Consider the following 23,877-nt stretch of genomic DNA (forward strand, 5'->3'; position numbering starts at 1 on the left):
AAATAAAATAATGTATTTTGTTGTGGTGGTTTAATAAACATAATAATTTTAAAATATTTAGTCAAATATATTTTTTCTTTTTGCATTAAAATGTCATTTATTTGTTAAATTTGTCTAACATGCTGGTAAAAGTAAGAAATCATTTTGTGTAGCATGCTGGTAAAGTAAGAAAAACTCAGTTTGAAAGAATTATGTTATTTTACATTAATTTTTTTAAGAAGCCAGTACTTTTAAAAGTTAGCTAAGCCTTTTCAACTATACTACCCAGGACAGATTGATTAATCTCATTTTAAAGAGAAAATTAGATCTTACAAACACTCCTTTTAAGAAAAAGATAGGCTACCTTATGTCTCATATGTATCACATGTCTAACAGTGGTTTATTATAAACATTTTAGTATTGAAATTTACCAACAACTAACATGACATAAATTTATGGTAATTTTTATGCCACTGGCACCCAAATGTGGGTAAAATATTTTGAAGAGAATCAGCTGGAGGATATATAAGTATAATTTCTTACAGTGTCAAAGAGAAGAATGGTCAGCAGGAAATAAGTAAAAATTTATTTTACCAACAGAGCATCTTTATTATATATTGAATTGATGTGAACTCTAGAGAATTCTAATTACTGAATGGAAACTTAAAAGTGTAACAAGAATCTTTATAATAAATCTCATTTAGCTCTAAAATAACTCAAATATAAAAGTTATGAAAATATATTTCAACAAATACAGTTGAGTATTGCTTTTAAATATTACAAACATTAGTCAATATAATATTTGAACAAAATAAGAAAGTAACAAATGCTTATAAAATAAAAACACAGGTACTAATACTAGACTATACTTAGGAATTGTTCATTCTATGAAAAGTAGGAACTGGATCTATTTTTGCTGTTTAAAGAGTAGAAAAGTGCTATAAAATTTCAATTTAACTTTTAGAATAAGCAGAAGTACAAATCAAAAAAAAAAAGCTAAGAATGGGCATTAACCCTTTCATATTCCACCAAGGTAATAAATTATTCTACTCCCTTAGATGTTTGTGTCACTCCTAATTCTGAGAAAAAAAAATGCCAGGTAATTAAGCATATAGACATACATGCACAAACACTGACCTACACACAGATGCATGCACACGGACCTAATAAATGCATTTTTTTGTAAAATCTTTTTTTTTAAATCTTAACATCTTAGTTGGTATTTTTCAAATAAAATTTTCATATCTAAATGCAAAGCCCTCTCGTGTGCAGTAGAAACACACAGTGCAAGAAAACACATTTCAACAATTGGCATTCCAAATTTTTCAGTAATTATCCATAATGGAGTTCAATTTTTTTTAAATATTGTATTATTATTAATTCAAGACTGTTATATTAATTCAAAAGATCATTTTTATTATTTAGTCTTGATATTGGTTATCTATCTCCACTTCCAAATCTGAAAGAAAACATATTGTTATGTTTACACTTTAATGGACATTTTCCTGTGTTTATTCATGATTTTTATATCTTTCAAGTGTCTCAGATTTTTCTTTAGGAAACAGTCATTTGCTTTTATATATAGTCTGGAACTTTTTCAGAAGTTAAGTAATGTATATTAGAATATTCCTGTCTCCTTTGGCATAAAGTAAAGGGGAAGCCTTATGATATTTTGCTGCCCTTTTCAATGTTTCACAAAAGGGATCTATGATATTTTCTGTGTGTCTTGCGTCCTTACAGATTTTAGATAGATTCTGTCTGTCTGGATAGCTATAATTATAACAGGATGATTATGCTAATGATTACAGCATTAATGAATGAACAATGCATGTCAGGTACTACTTTACAAGTTTAATATTAATTTTCAAGACTATGAATTTGATACTATTATTATCCTTATTTAGCAAATATGTCTTTTTTAGAATGGATAAGCAGGTTTTTTACTCTAATACCAATTTAGTCATACTTTTATTGCTTTCATGTCTATCCAACACATTATATGAAAGATAAACCTGGATAAAATAATATACCTTGATAAAATAATATGTGCTTTCTACGTGACTTATACTCTGGGAGGAAAGAATCACGACTATAATTCATTTTTTTCCTCAAATATTTACAAAATGAACATTTCAGAACAATGCAACTTAATGTAATTTAATGGATATATATGGTTATACAATTTAAACATTTATATTCATATTGAAAAACATTAAATGGGAAAAACTTAGAACACTGACATTAAAAAATGTACATATTTATTATATAGTAAATACATGTGCCTCCCCCATGTGCAATCTCTTGAATAAAGGAAAATACATTATTAAATACTGATTATAAATATCAGATCTAAAACTCATTTTCCTCAAAGTCTTGTGTTTTTTTTGTGGCATGATTTTTGAATAGTACATTAATTTTTATCAACACCTATGTCATATTACAGCAAAACTGACTAGTTACTATGAATTTGTTAAAATGAAATGAGAAAGAAAAGAGGATGAAACCAAGTAGAAGATTGAAAGGAGAAAGAAATGTAGAGAGAAACTAAGGTACTGTGTGAGAGAACTTAACATGTATTAGTGTTTAGGGACAGAGGCACAAATAAGTATTGATATATGTTCTACAGGTAGACAGTAATGTGGAGTTGTTTGTGGTGGGATAAGTATAGTGATTAATATTTGGGAGTCAAAATGAATTCTGTAGAAAAATGAGCTCTCTAATGAGCCTACCTCTATTCCCAAAGCATGGGATTCATCTAATAACAATTATTAATATTTGAGATGTTGATTTATCTATCTTCTTGTTGAATATAAGCTCTCTGAATCAATAACACATTTATTTGAATTCCTATCTCCAATGTGTAACAAATCAATGCATTTTTAAAATCAGTGTCTGGTGTATAGCATCTCAATAGATTTATATTGAGCAAATTAATGGAACAGCCTATATAGAAAAACAATGTGAAATCTGAAATGCAAAATGACTTGCTATTTTGGAAATCTGGAATGTAGTATTAAATGTTTAGCTCAGTCAGTCTTTAGCAATTGACTGACTGACAGATATTGAGACTAATGTGCCAAGTAGCTAACTATTAGAATAAGTTAAAAGAGAAAACAAGATTCCTTCTGGAATAGTGGGAAAAGATACAAATAGAGAAGTTGAATAAATTCCCATCTGGGAGATGAATCACTTATTTACCTGCTACATCAGGACACTCTTATATGTTGAATTGTATTTCCCTAAAATTCATATGTTGAAATCTTAATCTCCAATATCTCAGAATGTGACTTTATATGGATATAGGCTCTCTACAGACTTAAATTAGAATGAAGTCATTAGGATGGGCCAAAATCCAATATAGAAGGGGAAATTTGGACACATATACACATAGGGGGAAAATAATGTGAAGAAACTTGAGAAGACAACAGCCATCAAGGAGTAGTCAAAGAGAGAGAGCTCTAGAACAGAGCCTTGTCTCACAGCCCTTAGCAGGAACTAACCCTGCCAATACCTTGGTTTTGAATCTTTGCTCTCCAGAATTGTGAGAAAATAAAATTTCTGTTTTTCAAGGCCATATAGTCTGGAGTACTTTGTTAGCCCTATCAAACTAGTACAGGCAATCTGACAGATACTTTCTATCAGTTCCAAGTTCTGTTCCCATCCACCTTAGCTCTCCACCGTTTCCCAAGGACATGGGAATCTAGAAGCATTACTGCCTAGAGTCCCTCAACAGGTGGTTTCTTTGTTGCTAAGGGAATTCAGAAAGAAATATAAAAGAGAAAATGTAATTTCTTGCTGTAGCTGCAGTAGAAGAATTAACAGATGATTTGGGCACTTCCAGGAAACTATGGGCTCCAACACCATTGGCATCAGGGCCACAGGAGAGGCTCCTGATGCATAGGTTGTCTAGTGAGCTTCAGCTAGGGTGCTAGCATCTTCCACACTGCTGTGATCTTTGGTTTTTGTTTTTGTGTTTTCTTTTTCTTTTTGGAATTTTAGGCCATATAAAATAATTTTTAACTAAATTTTTATGTTCTTGAAACATCCAGAAGATATTTTCTTTCTCCTGTCTGTATGCTCATATTGAATATGCTGCAGAAATAATTAGAACAGAGACAAATTAAGATGAAGAGACACCATGAAGGGAGAAAAAGGAGCACAGCCTAGTTAGGTGTTAAATTGTTAAATTTTTCAACTCGTGGTAACAGTACATAATAAAATTGCAATGGTATAGTGTGTTGAATAGAATATGTTTGGGGGTGAGGATGGTAATAAGGTGTAGTCCAGATGAAAAAGGGCAGCAAATAGATTAAAGAGGTGGGCTTTTTCCATAATAGTTTTCTCATTTGTCTCCTTTGATGGTATAAAATCTTTGTGAAGAGTGGCAAACATTATTATATCCATGCTACAAATGAGCAAATTATAGATCGGTTGAAGTTAGCCATTTATATTGCTAATTTAATGTTCCAGCTTTACTATTTCTTTTTTCTACAATTTAAAAACATTAAATGTAAATATGTATATGTGTGTGCATGGGATTGAATCCAGACTGCAGTTGTGACCCACTCCACAGCTTCAGGAACACAAGATCCTTAACCTACTGCACCAGGCTGGGCATCAAAGCCTCAACTCAGCAGGGAATGAGCTGTAGCGGTCAGTTCTTAACCTACTGTGCCACAACAGGAACTCAAAGAACTTACATTTTTCAGGCATCACAATATAAGTGTTGATTTGGTTATGAAAATAATTCCCTGTAATGTCACATCATATTTTAGCCCAGTTATTTTTATCAATATTTTTAAGACCTTAGACATTAATTTGATAGCATAGACTAGGAGTTAATGAAATATGTCACATTTTCCAATACTTGCTGAGTGACTTTCTCAGTGCTGCTTAAGTACTTCCCTGAATTACTTCAATACAGAAAATATTATTTTATCCTGTTATTGCCCAGGTTTACTGATCATGGCAGAGATATTCCAATGTGACCACTCAGGGATTATGAAAATAAAACCTTTGTATTTTGATGAGACATTTTCTTTTGCTATTTAGAGCTGAGCATCAATTGTAAAACTAATGGGTAACTTCTTGTGCTTCTTTAGATTCTAATTTTTTTAATATAATTTTTTACAATATTGTGCTTAATTTCTACTGTAAAGCAAAGTGACCCAGGCATATATTTATACATATTCCCTTTCTTACATTATTTTCCATTATGTTCTATCCCAAGAGACTGGATATCGTTCCCTGTGCTATAGAGTAGGCCCTCATTGCTTATCAATTTTAAATCTAATAGTTTGCATCTACTAACTCAAATTCTTACTCCACCCCATTCCCTCTTCCCTCATCCTTGCAATTCACAAGTATGGTCTCCTTGTCCACAGTTCTATTTCTGTTTTGTAGATCGTTGTTTCCATGTCTTGGCTATTGTGAATAGTGCTACTATGAACAGACAAGTTAATGCATATTTTTGAATTGTTGTTTTGGTCCAAATAGATGCACAGGAGTAGGATTGCTGGATCATATAGTAGTTCTATGTTAAGTTTTCTGATTTACCTCCATACTGTTTTCCATAGCGGTTGTACCAATTTACATTCTCACCAACAGTCTAAAGGATTCCCCTTTCTCCACAACTTCTCTAGCATTTGTTATTTGTAGACTTACTAATGATGGTCATTCTCACTGGAGTGAGGTTGTCCCTTATTGTAGTTTTAATTTTCATTTATCTAATAATTAGTGATGTTAAGCATTTTTTCATGTGCCTGTTGGCCATCTGTAGGTCTTCTTTGGAAAAATGTCTATTTAGTTCTTCTGCCCATTTTTCAATTGGGTTGTTTTTTGTTGTTGTATGAGTTGTTTGTATATTTTGGATATCAAACCCTTGTTTGTTGCATAGTTTTGAACTATTTTCTCTGAGCACATAGATTGCTTTTGGTTTTATTTCTGGTTGCCTTTGCTGTGCGACACTCATTAAGTTTGATTATTTCCCATTGGACTATCCTAAGAAAACATTTGTATGGGTGATGTCAGAGAATGTTTTGCCTGTTTTCTTCTATGAGTTTTATGGTATCTTATGCTTAGGTCTTTAAGCCAATTTGAGTTGTGTATGGTGTGAGGGTGTGTTTTAGTTTCATTGATTTACATGCAGCTGTCCAGTTTTCCCAGTATCACTTGCTGAAGAGACTATTTCTCCCCTTTTAGGTTGCCTCCTTTATCAAAAATTAATTGACCAGAGGTGTCTGGTTTTATTTATGGGTTTTCTATTCTGTTCCATCGGTCTGTATGTCTGTTTTTTTTTAGTAGCATGTTGTTTAGTCTCCATGTAGTCAGTTTTTTCTAATTTCTTTTCCTATGACTTATTCTAATTTCATGCCATTGTGGCCAGAGAAGAGGCTTGAAATAATTTTATAATCTTAAATTTGTTGAGGTTAGTTTTGTGCCCTGCTATGTGGTCAACACTACAGAATGTTCCATGTGCATTTGAAAAGAATGTATATTCTTTTTTTGGAGGGGTGATGTAAGTCCTGAAAATATCAAATATAACTATTGTGTCATTTAGGATCTCTGTTGCCTTATTGATCTTCTATCTAGAAAATCTGTCCATTAATGTGAATGGGTGTTAAAGTTTCCTACTATTATTTTATTCCCATCAATTTCTCCTTTTATGTCGGTTAGTATTTTTGTGTATATTTGGGTGCTCATGTATTAAGGGCATATTTATATTGATGAGTATCATATCTTCTTCTTGAATTGAGCCTTTTATCATTAAATATGGTCCTTTTGCTTCATGGCCTTTTTGTTTTTCAAGTCTATTTTATCTGATAGCGAGTATTACAACTTCGGCATTCCTGTCATTTGCATTTGCATGAAATATCTGTTTCTATCCAATCCTCTATTCCATGTCTTCTGATTGGCACGTTTAGTACATTGACATTTAAAGTAATTATTGATAAATATGTATTTATTAACAGTTTAAACTTTGTTTTCCAGTTGATTCTATGTTTTTTCTTTGTTCCTTTCTCTATTTTTTTTTTGTTGGATTATGTGCTTTTTTTCTACTTGTGTCCTCTTCTTTTCCATGTTTGAGAGTGTATTGTTTTTTATTTGTGGTTGCCCTGTTTTCAAAGTATGTTAACCCCTTCCTATATCTGCTAGCTTTAGATTGATAGTCAATAGGCTCAAACTCATTCAGCAAAAGTTTAGAGTTTCTTACTCTCTCTCCATATGTTTTTTGTTTTCAGTTCTGTTTTACATCTTTATGTCCATCCTTTTCTGTTCTTGTGCTTATTATCACTTTAAAAATAAGGTTTTATTTTCCCCCTTTTACTCTGTACACTGGCTTATTTGAGTGATTACTTTCAAATTGCAATTTTCCTCCATCCTATGATCTTCTTACTTCTTCCCTATTTAAAAGAGAACTTTCACTATTTTTTAGAATGGGTTTAGTGTTGCTGTATTCTTTTAGTTTTGGTTAGTCAGAGAAATTTTTATTTCTCCTATTTTAAATGATAATCTTGTTGGGTAGAGTATTCTAGATTGCGAATGTTTCCCTTTCAGCACTTTGAATAAATCTCACCATTCTCTTCTGGCCTGTAGTATTTCTGTAGAGAAACCAGCTGTTGTTAGCATTATGGGCGTTTCCATATAATTAAGTCTGTTTTTTCTCTTGCTTCATTTAGAATCCTCTCCTTTAACTTTTCCTATATTTATTATAATATGTCTTGGTGAGGTCTGTTTGAATTCAACTTGTTTGGGGCCTTTTGTGCTTCCAGTATCTGGATATCTATTTCCTTCTTTAGATTTGGAAAATTTTCAGCCATATTTTCTTCAAACATATTTTCAATTCCCTTTTCTTGGCCTTCTCTTTCTGGAATTCCTGCTATGTGCAGACTGGCACACTTTATATTATCCCATAGGTCTCTTATATTTATTTCATTTTTTTTTAATTTGGTCTTCTGTCTGCTATCCTGACTGGGTGATTTTTTGTTATTCTAACTTCCAAGTCACTTATTCGTTCCTCTTGCACTATTCACTCTGATGTTCATTGCCTTTAACTCAAGTTGTGTCTCTGCAGATGAATTTTCTAATTGTTCTTGACTCTTAAGAGTTTCTAGTTCCTTTTTAAAGTAATCTGCATTACTATATATATCTTTGTTAATTCCTTCAGTATTTTCTTTACCTCATTTTTTAATTCAGTGTCTCTTAGACTTCAAAAGTCTGTTTCATTGTATTCTCCTTCAGGAGAATTCTCCTATTATTTTAACTATGGATGGTTCCTGAACTTTTTCACTTTGCCTATATTTTTCTTATTCGGGGAGTTTAGGGGAAAATAAGTATGTACAATATGCTTGGGCTATTTATATTCAGGAGCATTACTGGTAGCTTGTGAGAGCTTACTTTTTTTTCGTTGAGGGCTGCTTTTAGTTTGGATGCTTTCTGTTTCCTCAGTATGTGTAGGCTGTTAGCCCCTCGATAGGGGGTGTACATGTACATGTCCTGTGCATACTTCTAGAGATATAAGATGCTACAGAGACAATGAGATCTCCCTTGGCAGTGGTGAGGACTCACAGGGAGGTGGTGGTGGCAGTTTGCGCCTGGTGGTACTGCTCTGAGCAGTGTCAGTGACCCTCAGGTAGGTGAGGGCAGCTCCCAGAGCATTGCTAATGACAGGGTGTGTACATTCCCAGAGGTTGAGGGCAACAGGTGGTCCTCAGTTGCAGGGCTTTCCATGACAGGCTCCCTGAGTCACTAGGGCTAACGGGATGTGCCTGTTCATGGTACCTTTAGGGGTGGTGGGCCACACCACCTCATGAGTCAGTGATGGCTGTGGCCATTTGCACCCACTTCTGTAACCCATTCAAGAGGCACCCCAATGCCTGTTAGCTTGCATGTGTGCAGAGAGAGATGTTCTATAGTGGTACCACCCTCCTCCTTTTGCACCCCCCAACAATGACAATGATGCCTTGCTTTTCCTGTGGGCCCAGGCCTCCTCCTGTGCTCTCTTGGCTGTAGGGCGCCCATGGCACACTGCTCCCTAGCCCCATAATTCTGTTTCCACATAACCAACCCTAGTCCTCTCCATGGACTTTTCTGTAGCCCAAGTCTTCATGCCCAGCCTCTGCCCAAGTGTCTCAGGCTTTGGCACCCAAGGAGATGGTACTGAGATCTGTGTGTCTCCCTGCTTAGTCTTCCTCAGTCCAGCTGCTGCACTTTTCTCTGAGGCTTTGAGTTTCCCTCACATCCTGGCTGATCTTCCTGCCAGTTAGGTGCCTCCCAGTGTGGATTTCTTTCGTCTTTCAGAGCTCCCTCTCAGGAGTGCTGGTCCTAGCCTGATGGCTTTTCTCTTTTCCTCTCTATATTTCTTTTTACCTTTCATTCTACCCAGTTGTTTGGAGGGTTAATTACCCTTTTTATGGAGGTCTGAGGTCTTCTGCCTGTGTTCAGTAGATGTTGTGTGAATCGTGCCACATATAGATTGTGTGAGAGAGAGAGAGAGAGTGAATGCCACATCAAATTTCTCTGAAATCTTCATCCTGTCTCTCCTCAGTTTTGTTAGGCTATTACACTATCTTTCTTAGTTATTTGGGTAAAGATTTCAAAGAACAATTTTGATATTTTAACCATTTCTTTTTAACAAAATACATACTAACATGAGCTAAACTATGCACATATTTTTTTTCTTAAGTATAGGGCCCTTTTTGATGGCATAATACTTCACCTATAAATCAAATAATTTCGAATCAGAGCAAAGAGGTTAAAAAAATGTTCAAAGCATGTTAATTTTAAATCCCATTTCCGTGTTTTCTTTAAATTTTGTTAACAAATCTTTACCTAAAACATGTTATAAATTCAAATGCAAAATATCTTAATAGAGTGTACAATGGAAAGATGGAGAGTTTCTTTTACACTACTAATGAACGTCTAGATATTAGACTGTTCAATAAATAGCTCTATTCCAAATCACTTTATGGTAGCACTCAAGAAATGCTGTGGAGCTGAAAATCATTCCGCTTTACAAATTTCATTCCAAGCTTACTTGGAAAGATGTAGTTTAAGAAATAACAACCCTTGAAAGTCAAAAGGCCATAAAATATAAATACATGGGGAGAAGTTAATCTCAAAAGATTTACAGGGTAAAGAAATTTATAAGAATGAACAGGAATTAATTACATTTCTGTAATTGTGAGTATGAATGCCAACACTGACTGCCTCACATTTGATCTCTCCTTTATAAATTATGTCACTGGACTTAAAAACACATTTGATTTCCTGGGAAGAATTTAAATCAACAGAAATGTGAATAATTATATTAGACTTATGCTAATATTTTTAAACACTGAAGAAAAAGGGCATCATGAAATCACACTAGCCAATAATAAATATTCTTAGGTTAGCTGATAAGTTCACGTGAGTTTTCATTTCTTAAAAATGAGAATGAGGGGAGAAATTTGGGAATGTCAGTCAGCAATGAACCTAGCCTCTATTGGAAGGAAATACTGAATTTGCATTCTGGATAAATCACTTACTAACTAGGTAAACTTAAGTGAGACATTTAAACTCTGTAAAAAAAAATGGGATATTAAAAAACTCATAAGCATTTGTGATAATTAGGATCTTCTTTAACATTAAGATTTAGGAAGTGCTCAATAAATATTTGTTAAAAAAACATTTTTAAGGTATGCTATTATCTTGAAAGGAATTATATGTGGTAAAAAACTGCTTGGAATATAAATAACAGTGAGGCTGATAATGATAATAAAAATGGCAATTGCTGATGTTCATTATATTTATTTTATCTATAAAGCCAACTTCAGAAAATTGGAAATTTCTGCCTCAATCTATCTTTAACTTTGCATTACAAGTGTATGTTCACTTTTCACAATTTAGAATTGTTAGTAAATATTTGACAATAAACTTAGAGGAAAATACTATGTATAAGTTAAAGAGTAAGATATCTAAATCTTCACTTTTATTATTTCCCAAATTTCTAATTTTACATTTCCTCTCTGTTCTATGTGGCACCAAAATAAGTTCATTAGGAGGCAAATTTAATAGTAATCTAGAAGGTGAAAGATTTATGGATAAATATTGAGTGAATGTAGAATAATGTAAGTCCAAGGGAGGGGATGTTGAAATTTTCCATAAAGGCAGATAGGTCTAAGTGAGAATGTAATATTTGAGTGCAAGTATGTGGTAAGAGTGTGAGTCAAATGAATTTCCATTAGAGGAGCGTTCTAGTAGAAGGGGAGAACCAGTGTGGATAATCTAGAATATTTGGGAAATATCAACAAGTTCAGCTTAATGAAAAATCAGGAGATTAAAAAGAGATGAAGTGGAGTTCCAGTTGTGGCTCAGTGGTTAATGAATCCGACGAGGAACCATGAGGTTGCAGGTTCAATCCCTGGCCTTGCTCAGTGGGTTATGGATCTGGCGTTGCCGTGAGCTGTGGTGTAGGTCACAGACATGGTTCAGATCCCGCATTGCTGTGGCTCTGGTGTAGGCTGGTGGCTACAGCTCTGATTCTGGGAACCTCCATATGCCATGGGAGCAGCCCAAGAAAATAGCAAAAATACGAAAAAAAAAAAAAAAAGGAAGGAGATGAAGTAAGAGAAGTCAGTGGAACATGGGGAGAGGATGTATACAAAGCATTTAGGGATTTTTTAAAGACCTACTACTGAGAGGTAATACATTATCACAGTTAAAAGCAAAGACTCAGCAAAAATAGTTCCTGGCCTCAAACTTAAACTACCACTATTAGCCAGATAATATGTGCCAAGAAACTGACTCTTTTGTGCTTTAGTTACTCTATTTTTAAAATTGTGGTAATAATACTGCCAACATTTAGGATTCTTTTTAGCTGTTATTTTTTTGCCGTCAACATAGCCATAGATTTTTGAGCTGTCTCAATATAATCTGACTTAGTAAAAATTAACCCTGGCTAGAGTATTGATGATATGTGGGAATCTAACATATGGCACAAATGAATTTTCCACAGAAAAGGAACTCATGGACTTGGAGAACAGAACCTTGGACTTAGTTGCCAAGGGGACCGGGAAGGGAGTGGGATGGATCAGGAACCTGGGGATAATAGATGCAAACTATTGCCTTTGGAATGGATAAGCAATGAGATCCTGCTGTATAGCACTGGGAACTATATCTAGTCACTTATGATGGAGCATGATGGAGGATAATGTGAGGAAAAGATGTGAATGTGTGACTGGGTCACTTTGCTATACAGTATAAAATTGACAGAACACTGCAAATCAGCTACAGTGGAAAAAAATAATCATTTAAAAAAAAACACTTGAGAGATGGGATTAAGATGGCAGAATATTAGGACTGGAGCTCAACTTCTCTCCTAAAAATAACAAAATTCACAACTAAAGACTGAACATTCTTCAACCAGATGGACTTGAAACCTTAAAAAAGATATCCTACTCCAAAAGACAAAGAGGAGGCCACATTAAGAGGTAGGGTCAATTATGTGATATAAACAACCCCATACCTCCTCATGGTTGGGAAGCCCCACAAACTGGAAACTTAACTGGTTCACAGAGACTCACCTACAGGAGTGAGAATTCTGAGCCTCACATCAAACTCTTATGTGTTGGGATCTGGCACTGGGAGAAAGAGCCCCTAGAGCATCTGGCATTGAAGGCCAGTGGGGCTTGTATGCGGGAGCTCCACAAGACTGGGTGAAACAGAGACCCCATTCTTAAAAGGCACACACAGACTTTCATGTGCAGTGGGGCCCAGGGCAAAGCAAAGTCTCCATAGGAATCTGGGTCAAACTTGACTGCAGTTCTTGAAGGACTTCCTGGGAAAACAGAGGTGAACATGGCTTGTTGTGAGGGAAGGACATTGGAAGCAAAGATTTTGGTAATATTGAGCAGCCATGCCTTTCTCTGAAGGTGGCCATTTTGGGAATACATGGCCCCACACATCAGTCAGGCTGAGAAGCCCCAGGGCAAACAACAACCCAAGTGGGATCACAGCCGCGCCCGTCAATAAACAGGCTACCTAAAGACCCCTCAGGCACACAGCTGCCTCTAATCCCTTCCAGAGGCAAAGCCCCACACACCAGAGGGATTAGAATCAGTTCCACCTACCAGTGGGCAGGCATCAGCCCCTCCCATCAGGAAGCCTACAGCAACAAGGTCCATACCGACTTCAGCCACAAGGGGGGCAGACACCAGAAGTAAGAGAGGCTACAACTCTATTATCTGTAAAAAGGGCACCACACCAAACATCTATAAAAATGAAAAGACAGAGAACTATACCTCAGATGAGGGAGAAAGGAAAAACCCCAGAAAATCAGCTAAGCCATGAGGAGATTCTCAGCCTCCAGGAAAAAGACTTTAGACTGTTGATGTTGAAGATGATGCAAGACATTGGAAATAAACTGGAGGCAAAGATGGATAACTTACAGGAAACACTGAGAAAAGAGATACAAGATATAAAAATTAAACAAGAGATGCAAACTGCAATAACTGAAATAAAAAATTCACTAGAAGCAGCTAACATCAGTCTACAGGAGGCAGAAGAATGAATAATTGAGGTGGAGGACAGATTAGTAGAAATTACAGATGTGAAACAAAAAAGAGGAAAAAGATTGAAAAAAAATGAAGGGAGTATTAGAGAACTCTGGGACAACATTAAACACACCAACATCCATATTATAGAAGTGCCAGAAGGAGAAGAGAGAGAGAAGGGCACAGAAAAAAATATTCCAAGAGGTAATAGCTGAAAGTTCCCTAACACAGTAAAGGAACCACTCACTCAAATCCAGGAAGCACAACGAGTACCATATAAAGTAAACCCAAGGAGGAACACCCTGAGACACATATTAATCAAACTGACCAAAATTAAAGACAAAGAGAAAATCTTGAAAGCAGCTAAGGAAAAGAAACAACATTCAGGGCAACCCCAAAAAGGGTATTGGCAGATTTTTCAGCAGAAACTCTGCAGGCCAGAAGAGAGTGGCATGATATACTTAACATGATGAAAAGAAAAAACCTCCAACCAAGATTACTTTACCTAGCAAGGCTCTCATTCAGATTTGAAGGAGAAATCAAAAGCTCCACAGATAAGCAAAAGCTAAGAGAATTCAGCAACTCTAAAACAGCCTTACGACAAATACTAATGGAAATTCTCTAGGCAGAAAAGACAAGACAGCAACAGGAAACAAAAATACCACAAATGACAAAGCTCAGAGGTAAAGGCATATATATACAGTAAAGATATGAAATCATCCATGCATGATTAGACCACCAAAATTAGAAATCATGAGAAGAGGAGAGTACAAATGCAGGACACTGGAGATGAACTTGCAATTAAGAGAAAAACAACTTAAAACAATCTCATAAACATATAGACTCATATCAAAGCTTCAGAATAACTGTGAACCAAAAATCTACAGTTGATACACAAAGAAAAATCAACTCAAATACAACACTACAGATACTCATCAAACCAAAAGAAGAGAGAACAAGAAAAGGAGGGAAGAAAATAGAGCAACAAAACCAAATCCAAAGCAATTAATAAAATGGCAATAAGAACATACATAGAAATAAGTACCTTAAATGTTAATGGATTAAATGCCCTAACCAAAAGGCATAGAGTGGCTGAATGGATACAAAAAGAAGACCCATAAATATGCTGTCTTCAAGAGACCCACTTCACTTCTAGGGACACGTACAAATTGAAAGTGAGAGGACAGAAGAAAATATTTCATGCAAACGGAGATCAAAAGAAAGCTGGAGTATCAATATTGATAACAGACAAAATAGACTTTAAAATGAAGAATATTTTAAGGGACAAAGAAGGTCATTACATAATGATCAAAGGATCAATCCAGAAGAAGATATAATAATTTTAAATATCTATGTACCCAACATAGGTTCACCACAATATATAAGGCAACTGCTAACAACCTTAAAAGGACATATCAACAATAACGCAATCATAGTGGGGGATTTCAAAACCCCACTTGCAGCAATGGACAGATCATCCAGACATAAAAACAATAAGTAAACACAGGCCCTGAATGAATCATTAAATCAGATGGACTTAATACATATTTATTGGACATTCCATCCAAAAGCAACAGAATATACTTTCTTCTCAAGTGCACATGGAACATTCTCCAAGATTGATCACATCCTGGGTTACAAATCCAACTGCAGTAACTTTTAAGAAAATGGAAATCATATCAAGTATCTTTTCTGACCACAACATGAAACGACTGGAAATCAACAACACAAAAAACTGCAAAAAACACAAACACGTGGAGACTCAACAACATGCTACTAAACAAAAAATTGATCACTGAAGAAATCAAAGAGGAAATTTAAAAATACCTAGCAGTAAATGACAAAAAAGATATGACACTCCAAAACCTATGGGATGCAGCAAAAGCCATTCTAAGAGGAAAGTTTATAGCAATACAAGCCCACCTCAGGAAAAAGGAAAAAGCTCAAGTAAACAAGCTAATTTTACATCTAAAGCAGCTTGATAGAGAAGAACAGACAAACCTAATGTTAGTAGAAGGAAAGAAATCATAAAGATCAGAGCAGAAATCAATGAAATAGAAATGAAGAAAACCATAGAAAAGATCAATGAAACGAAAAGCTGGTTCTTTGAAAAGATCAACAAAATTGATAAACCCCTAGCCAGACTTATCAAGCAAAAAAGAGAGAGGACACAAATCAATAAAATTAGAAATGAAAAGGGAGAAGTAACAACAGACATCAAAGAGAGACAAAGGATCATAAGAGACTATTATATGCAACTATATGCCAATAAAACAGAAAAACTAGAAGAAATGGACCAATTCTTAGAAAAGTACCATCTTCCAAGACTAAACCAAGATGAAATAGAAAAGATGTACAGACTAATCACAAGAACTGAAATTGAAACAGTGATTAAAAAACTTCCAACAAACAAAAGTTCAGGACCAGATTGCTTCACAGCAAATTCTATCAAACATTTAGAGAAGAGCTAACATCTCTCCTTCTGAAACTATTCCAAAAAAATTGCAGAGGAAGGGATACTCCAAAAAAATTGCAGAAGAAAGGATACTCCCAAACTCATTCTATGAGGCCACCATCACCCTGATACCAAAAACCAGACAAAGACTCCACAAAAAAAGAAAACTACAGGCCAATTTCACTGGTGAACATTGATGCAAAAATCCTCAACAAAATACTAGCAAACCACATCCAACAATACATTAAAGAACTGTACATCATGGTCAAGTGGGATTTATCCCAGGGATGCAAGGGTTCTTCAATATCTGCAAATCTATCAGTGTGATACACCACATTAACAAACTGAAGAATAAAAACCATGTCAATAGTCTCTCAATAGACGTAGAAAAAGTCTTTGACAAAATCCAGCACCCGTTTCTGATAAACCCTTTGGAAAGTGGGCATAGCGGGAACCTACTTCAACATAATAAAGGCCATATATGACAAACCCACAGCTAACATCATTCTCAATGGTGAAAAGCTGAAAGAATTCCTGTTCAGATCAGGAATAAGACAAGGATGTCTGTTCTCGCCACTACTCTTCATCATAGTTTTAGAAGTCCTAGCCATGGCAATCAGGGAAGTAAAAGAAAAAAGGAATCCAAATTGGAAAGGAAGAAGTAAAACTATCACTATTTGCAGATGGCATGATACTACACCTAGATAATCTTAAAGACTCTACCAATACACTGTTATTGCTCATTACGAATTTGGCACAGTTGCAGGATACAAAATTAATAAACAGAAATTGATGGCATTTCTATACACTAATAATGAAAGAGCAGACAAAGAATTTAGGGAAGCAATCCCATTTACCATCACAGCCAAAAGAATAAAATACCTAGGAGTAAACCCACCTAAAGAGACAAAAGACCTGTACTCTGAAAACTATAAGAAACTGATAAAAGAAATCAATGATGACACAAATAGATGGAAAGATATACCATGCTCGTGGGCTGGAAGAGTTAATATTATCAAAATGATTATACTACCTAAGGCAATCTACAGATTCAATGCAATCCGTATCAAATTACCAAGGACATTTTTCACAGACCTCGAACCAAATATTTTCAAGTTTGTGTGGAGGCACAACAGACCCCGAATGGCCAAAGACATCCTGAAAAAGAAAAATGGAGCTGGAGGAATCAGGCTCCCTGACTTCAGACTATACTATAAAGCAACAGTCATCAAAACCGTTATGGTACCTGCACAAAGACAGAAATATAGATCAGTGGAACAGGATAGAAAGCCCAGAATTAAACCCATGCACTTACAGCCAACTCATCTATGACAAAGGAGGCAAGACTATACAATGGAGAAAGGACAGCTTGTTCAATAAGTGGTGCTGAGAAAACTGGACAGCCACATGGAAAAGAATGAAATTAGAACACTCCCTAACACCATACACAAAAAGAAACTCCAAATGGATTAAAGACCTAGATATAAGACCAGACACTATCAAACTCCTAGAGGAAAACATAGGCCAAACACTCTCTGACATAAACAACAGCAACATCTTCTCAAATCCACCTCTTAGAGTATTGACAGTAAAAACAAACATAAACAAATGGGACCTAATCAAAGTTTCTCCACAGCAAAGGAAACCCTAAACAAAACGAAAAGACAACCCAGAGAATGGGAGAAAATCTTTGCAAGTGAATCAACTGACAAGGGATTAATCTCCAAAATTTATAAACACCTTTCGCAGCTCCATACCAAAAAAACAAACAACCCCATCAAAACATAGGCAGAAGATCTAAATAGACAGTTCTCCAAAGAAGACATAATGATGGCCAAAAAACACATGAAAAGATGTTCAGCATCCCTCATGATTAGAAAAATGCAAATCAAAACCACTATGAGGTACCACCTTACACCAGCCAGAGTGACCATCATCCAAAAGTCTACAAACAATAAGTGCTGGTGAGGGTGTGGATAAAAGGGAACCCAATGACACTGTGGGAGGGATTGTAAATTGGTACAACCACTGTGGAAAACAGTATGGAAATTCCTCAGAAAACTAAAAATAGAACTACCATTTGACCCAGCAATCCCAGTCATGGGCATCTATCCAGAGAGAACCATGACTGGCAAAGTACTCCAATGTTCATTGCAGCACTCTTTTCAATAGTCAAGACATGGAAACAACCTAAATGTCCATTGGCAGAGGAGTGGATCCAGAAGATGTGGTACATATATACAATGGGATATTACTCAGCCATTAAAAGGAATGAAATACTGGCATTTTTAGCAACATGGTGGACCTAGAAACTATCATGCTAAGTGAAGTGAGCCATACAATGAGACACCAACATCAAATGCTTTCACTGACATGTGGAATCTGAACAAAGGTCAGACTGAACTTCTTTGCAGAACAGATGCTGACTCACAGACATTGAAAAACTTATGGTCTCTGGAGGAGACAGTTTGGGCTTGGGGAGATGTGCTTGGGCTGTGGGATGGAAATCCTGTGAAACTAGATTGTTATGATCATTATACAACTACAGATGTGATAAATTCATTTGAGTAATAAAAGAAAAGATTAAAATAAAAATTCATCATCTAAAAAAATAATATGCAGTAGGAGGAAAGTGTAAAAGTAAGATTTAGTGAGCTATTACAATAATTCAGGTTAGAGACAATTGAATATTTTTTGTTGATAATGGAAGTGTTAAAGTTTTAGATTTTAGACATATTTTGATGAAATATCAACGGGAGTTAATGACTGACTGGATATGACAGACAAGAGTCGAGGAAAACGTCAGTATTTTTCACCTGAGTGTGGAAAGAATGAGTACCTTGAATGGAGAAGCCTGGCAGAGAACAAAAATGAGAAATAAGCAGTAAGTTTTGAAAGTGGGAAATCCGAGCTTTCTATTAGATATTAATTGGACAGTTGTGTTATAAATTTTGAGCAGACAGGCGGATTTGAGTGATTGAGAGAAAAAGGCTTGAAATAAAAATTTTTAAATGTTAGAATATAGATGATATTTAAACTATGAAACTAGGTGAGTTCACCAAAGGAGGAAAATTCCATACACACACACACACACACGCACATACATAATTTATGGACTGATGTGTTTTATAATAAACACCTGGAAGAAAACTCTTGACTGTATGATTCTGTTGTGAATCAAATGTCATTAAATCACACAAGTTTCTTCTTAGGCAACCTTGTCATGTGCTGTATTATTTGGAAAGTTGTAGATACTTGAAAAACAGAGAAAGCCAGCATCTATTTCTGAATCGTAGCTTATGGCTTAAAGGACAAATTGAGCGAAGGGTCAATAGAGCAGAGCTGAGTACAAAATCTCTCCTGCTGTGAACACAGACTTACCATGGATGTCACATTCAGCTTCTTGAGTAGCTTCAAAGTGTCACTTTGAGCCATCCTCATGGTGCGCTGAAAAAGACAGCCTCACAACTCAACCAGATCCCTAATGCTGAATTCCTAAGGAGATGTATGAGAGTAGGAAAAGCTAGAAACTCTTTCTTGGTTTATTACAGTGAGTCTGCTTAAGGATAAGCTGGGAGCACAATGTCAAGCAAGAAGAAATAACCTAAGACATGCTGGAAAATTTCCGCCTGGCAGATGAGAAGATAGAAAAAAGCGGAGTGAGGACTGAGAAAATCTTTGCCTAGTGGAGCAAACCAATAGCTAATATAAACATAGGTTTAGGTATGTATTTCCTTCATAATTTTAGCTGACATAGTATTAAAATTATTGTTAGTATAATTCTCAGAAGAGGTATGAACACATAGTAGCACTGAATGCTTTGAGATTTTCATAAAGGATACTGAAAAAGAAATACACCCAGTCCTATTTAGTGAGGCCTTTATCTTGATGATCACTATTAAGATACATAAATAATGGTTTCTTTATAACATTACTTAACATTGTTGGCCGACTTGAGTAATGCAAATTGTAATTATTTTTCTCCTGAAAAAGAAAAACTGTATTTTAGATAAAATATGGTGATTAAAAATGTATGTAGTAGTTTGCAAAAGAATAAAAAAGGGAATTCTAGAGGCCAGAAATGAGGAATGCACTGAGAACTAAACAGAGGTAAATAAGATGATACAGCAACAGTTCTGTGAATTATTGAAATAGTCATTGTTTGAGTACTGCATTTTCAGGCCTAAAAAATTCCTATAGGGTAGATATCATCGAAGGCATTGGTATTAATGGTAAGGGAACGAACTAAATCTGTCGCTAGAGGAATATAAGCTTGCCTTTGTCATGACTCCATGTGTGGAGCAGAAATTCTCACAGGAAATCAAAAGAATATCCATGCAATTTTGACATGTTTGAATATGAATTTACACTGTGTTCATAATATGGAAATACTCCAAGCTGAGAAAGTAGCAATTAAAAAATGATCCTGGTGTTGTGAAAACCCTAGGGAGTCTAGAAATCAAATGCAAGATTGCTCTGGTGGGACACATGAGTCCATGTAGGATTTATAAAGGGGAAAATCAAAAAAAAAGGCCAGATTAAGATGAGCTTGCAAGCTAAAAATCAGACATTGCAAAATTCATGTTAAGTGAAAGTCAGCAGTCACAAACACCAGGAGAACTCAAGCTACTGGGTTTAAAATCTCAAAGTAAAACCCAATAGCATGAGATCCTAGGATGACAGAAGAATTACAAACACATGCATACATACATACATATAGCTTAAGTGTGTTTAAAAGGAATAAAGAGATAGCATTGCCCTCTGGTTACACACAGTAAGCTTGAGAAGACCGTCTTAAAATTTATCAGTGGGAAAAGTAAAGAATAAAGTTAATATATCCCTATAGACCTTCTAGAAGTCATAGTAATTGGTGGCAGTAGACTTGGAAAGGTGAAAGAAAGTGACCTTTACAGCAGGTGGACTTGTTGAAAGTCTAATTGAGAAGAAATTATACCCAAGTATCCTCTCTTCACTCCAAGCTGGCAGGAGATTATAGGTTCCCTACTTAAAAGAAGACTGAGAATTATACCCTAGAGAGTATAAAATACAGGTTTTCTCTTGCCTGGAAGAAGTCGCAGGTTGTGATACCATACTGATCATATGTGGATTAAAGATTATCCAGGGTTTTTTTTCTGTCATTCAGTATTCTAAGAGAAAAATGTTCATACTTCAGGCAAGAGATGGAAATTATCTTCTCTAGAGTGTATGGGAAGTGCAACTAAATGGAAAAAAAAATCCCTAAAAATTAATACCACTAGTGATTTTCACAATAAGTCCTGGCAAGATCAATCTGCAATAAAGGAGAGGGCAAGCATTCTCACACGCCTGTTACTTGAACTTGCTTTTTAGTACCCCTATCTGAGACATAAAACAGTAGATCAAGATCATCAGGAAAGAAACTAATATGAAAACTTGAGAGAATCAATTTATTTATGGGGTAGCAACACTACAGCTAGTTAGCCTTAAAGATATGAGAGAACATTGCATCTATCAAAAGGCAGATGTAATATACCTTAATGTGTGATACATATAAATACTTCTAGTACAATGTTGAATGGAAAGGTGAAAGAGACAGTCATGGTCCTAAGCTCTAGGGGAAAGTATTCAATCACCCATCTTAAGGAAGATAAGATAACCTTGTCAAAGATGCTCTGTATCAGGGTAAGCAAGGCTCTGCAGTAGCCATGGGAGTTCTCCACTAAGAACACCATTATCTTCTTTTTCCATTTGTCTGTCGATGGACACCGGTTGCTTCCATTTCTTGGCAATTGTAAATAATGCTGCAATGAGTATTGAAGTAGATGTATCTTTTTTTTGTTTTCTGTTTGTTTGTATGGTCTTTTTAGGGCCACATTCATGTCTTATGGAAGTTCCCAGGCTAAGGGTCAAATAGGAGCTGTAGCTGCCAGCTGACAACATAGCCACAGAAACACCAGATCCAAGCTGTGTCTGTGACATACATTACAGCTCACAGCAATGCTGGGTCCTTAACCCACTGAACAAGGCCAGGGATTGAACCCACATCCTCATGGATACTAGTTGGGTTTGTTACCACTGAGCAACAATGGGAACCCCTAGATATATGTTTTTGAATTAGTGTTTTTGTTTTTATTTCTTTGCTTTTTGTCCGTGCCTGTTTGTAGTGAATGTACCCTATATTAACTTATTATCTGTATATTTTTAAGTTTGCTGTGCTAGATATATTAATATGCAATTAACATAATTATATTTCATAATCACTTTACAAACATCAAGCCATAACACAGCAGAATATATTTACTTCCCTCCAATTATTTCTGGATGACTTATATTACATTTTACTTCTTTCTATATTACAATTCTTCCTACCATATTTTACTTCACTTTCGAGAATCATTTATATTTTAAATAATTTTAAAATTCTAAATACGAAAATATGCTAAACAATGTTTCCCTAGAGATATTATTTTTCTGGTGCCTTTCACTACATACTATAATTCTGGATTTCTGTTAATTTCTCCCTTCTACTTAACCATTTATTGTAGCACATTTACTGGATGCAAATACTTACAGGCTTTGTTTGTAAATGCACATTAAAATATGATAAAATGTAAGCAATGGTATTATTGAACATAAAATTGTAGTTAAAATTGGTGTCCTAAGAGATTTAAAGAATTTATAACATTCCAGATGTGGTTTTATTTGTATTTTATTTGTATTTTATTTGTTTGGAGTTTTGAAGTTCTTGCATATATACAGTAATACCTTTCATCAGTTTGGAAAGTCTCAGTTCTTGTTTTTTCAAATAGCTATTCTGTTTTATCCTATCTCTTCTCCTCTCCTTGGTAGGAAGTTATATACAGGTTTTTCATTTGGTAATGTAGCACATAATCAGCCATGTTCTATTCTCCTTTGGTTCTCACTCTTTTTTCTCTTTTTCTTATTTTCAACCTGTCTTCAAATTTACTTGCCTTCCTATTCTGAATCTATTCTGAAGTTCTAGTTGAAAATAGTCAAACTGAAACACAGAGAAGAAAGAATGAAGCAACACTAAAGGAACATTACAGACAAGTGAAATGCAGTGAAAGTTTAGCATGCATGCAATATATATGTATGACTGGATAACTTCATTGCATAGTAGAAATTGACAGAATGTAAATAAACTATAATGGAAAAAATGAAAATCATTAAAAAACACTTTCAAGTTAAAAAAAGCAATTTGATTTATAGAGGGAAAAAGAATAAAATGAAGTGGAAATAATCTGATGATAGACTCACCATGAGCTTTCCAAAACTGAAGAAAGATACTAAAACACAGTTTCATAAAGGATTTGAACACCAAACAGTATAAATGCAAGTAAAATTACATCTAATAACATCATAGAAAAATGTTTGAACAGTAAAATATTAAGGAAATTAATTTTGAAAGATGTTTCAATTAAGAAAAAATATAACTGACATCTGACATCTCAACAGAATCGGTGGAATCCAGAAGACAATGGAATTATATCATTAAAGCAATATAAGAAATAGAAAATTCTATAAACAGTATTTTAGAATAGTCTTCAGAAATTAAGATAGTTTTTACTGTTTCACCAATGTAGTATTGGTGTTCCTATACTATGCAGTTCTATAGAGTTGAGGAAAAATGATCTCAGTCAGACATAGAGATTAAGAAAAAGTGTACTTGACAAGGAATTGAATGTCAGGATAGACAAATTTGAAATTTTAAATGAATGTGCCAAGGAGACAAAGGGGTTGATAATTTATCTTTGTCTAATTTAAATTCATTTTAACAAAGAACTAATATACAAAGAAGAAAACTGTGTAAAGGGAGTAGAAACAATTATTCTACCACATTGTATTTTAAAACATCCTGACTTTAAAAATGATAAGATTATGTGAATTAAATGGGACTATTAATATTCAGGG

The 23,877-nt window shown here is 35.0% G+C and overlaps 1 long non-coding RNA gene across 1 annotated transcript in view; it reads left to right on the top strand.

Moving 5' to 3' along the window:
* The window catches only part of LOC110257293 (uncharacterized), a 135,468-nt gene extending 112,746 nt beyond the window's left edge, over positions 1-22,722 (top strand). The window contains exon 3 of the long non-coding RNA XR_014831101.1: positions 19,518-22,722. This is a non-coding gene — a long non-coding RNA (uncharacterized LOC110257293). The remainder of the gene's footprint in view (positions 1-19,517) is intronic.
* Positions 22,723-23,877: the final 1,155 nt, after the last annotated feature.

Source organism: Sus scrofa, chromosome 16, assembly GCF_054392235.1.
Source record: "Sus scrofa isolate SSC_HxYL_T2T_F1_AM1 chromosome 16, Sscrofa_HxYL_maternal_Yorkshire_Landrace_v2.0, whole genome shotgun sequence".
NCBI lineage: Eukaryota > Metazoa > Chordata > Mammalia > Artiodactyla > Suidae > Sus > Sus scrofa.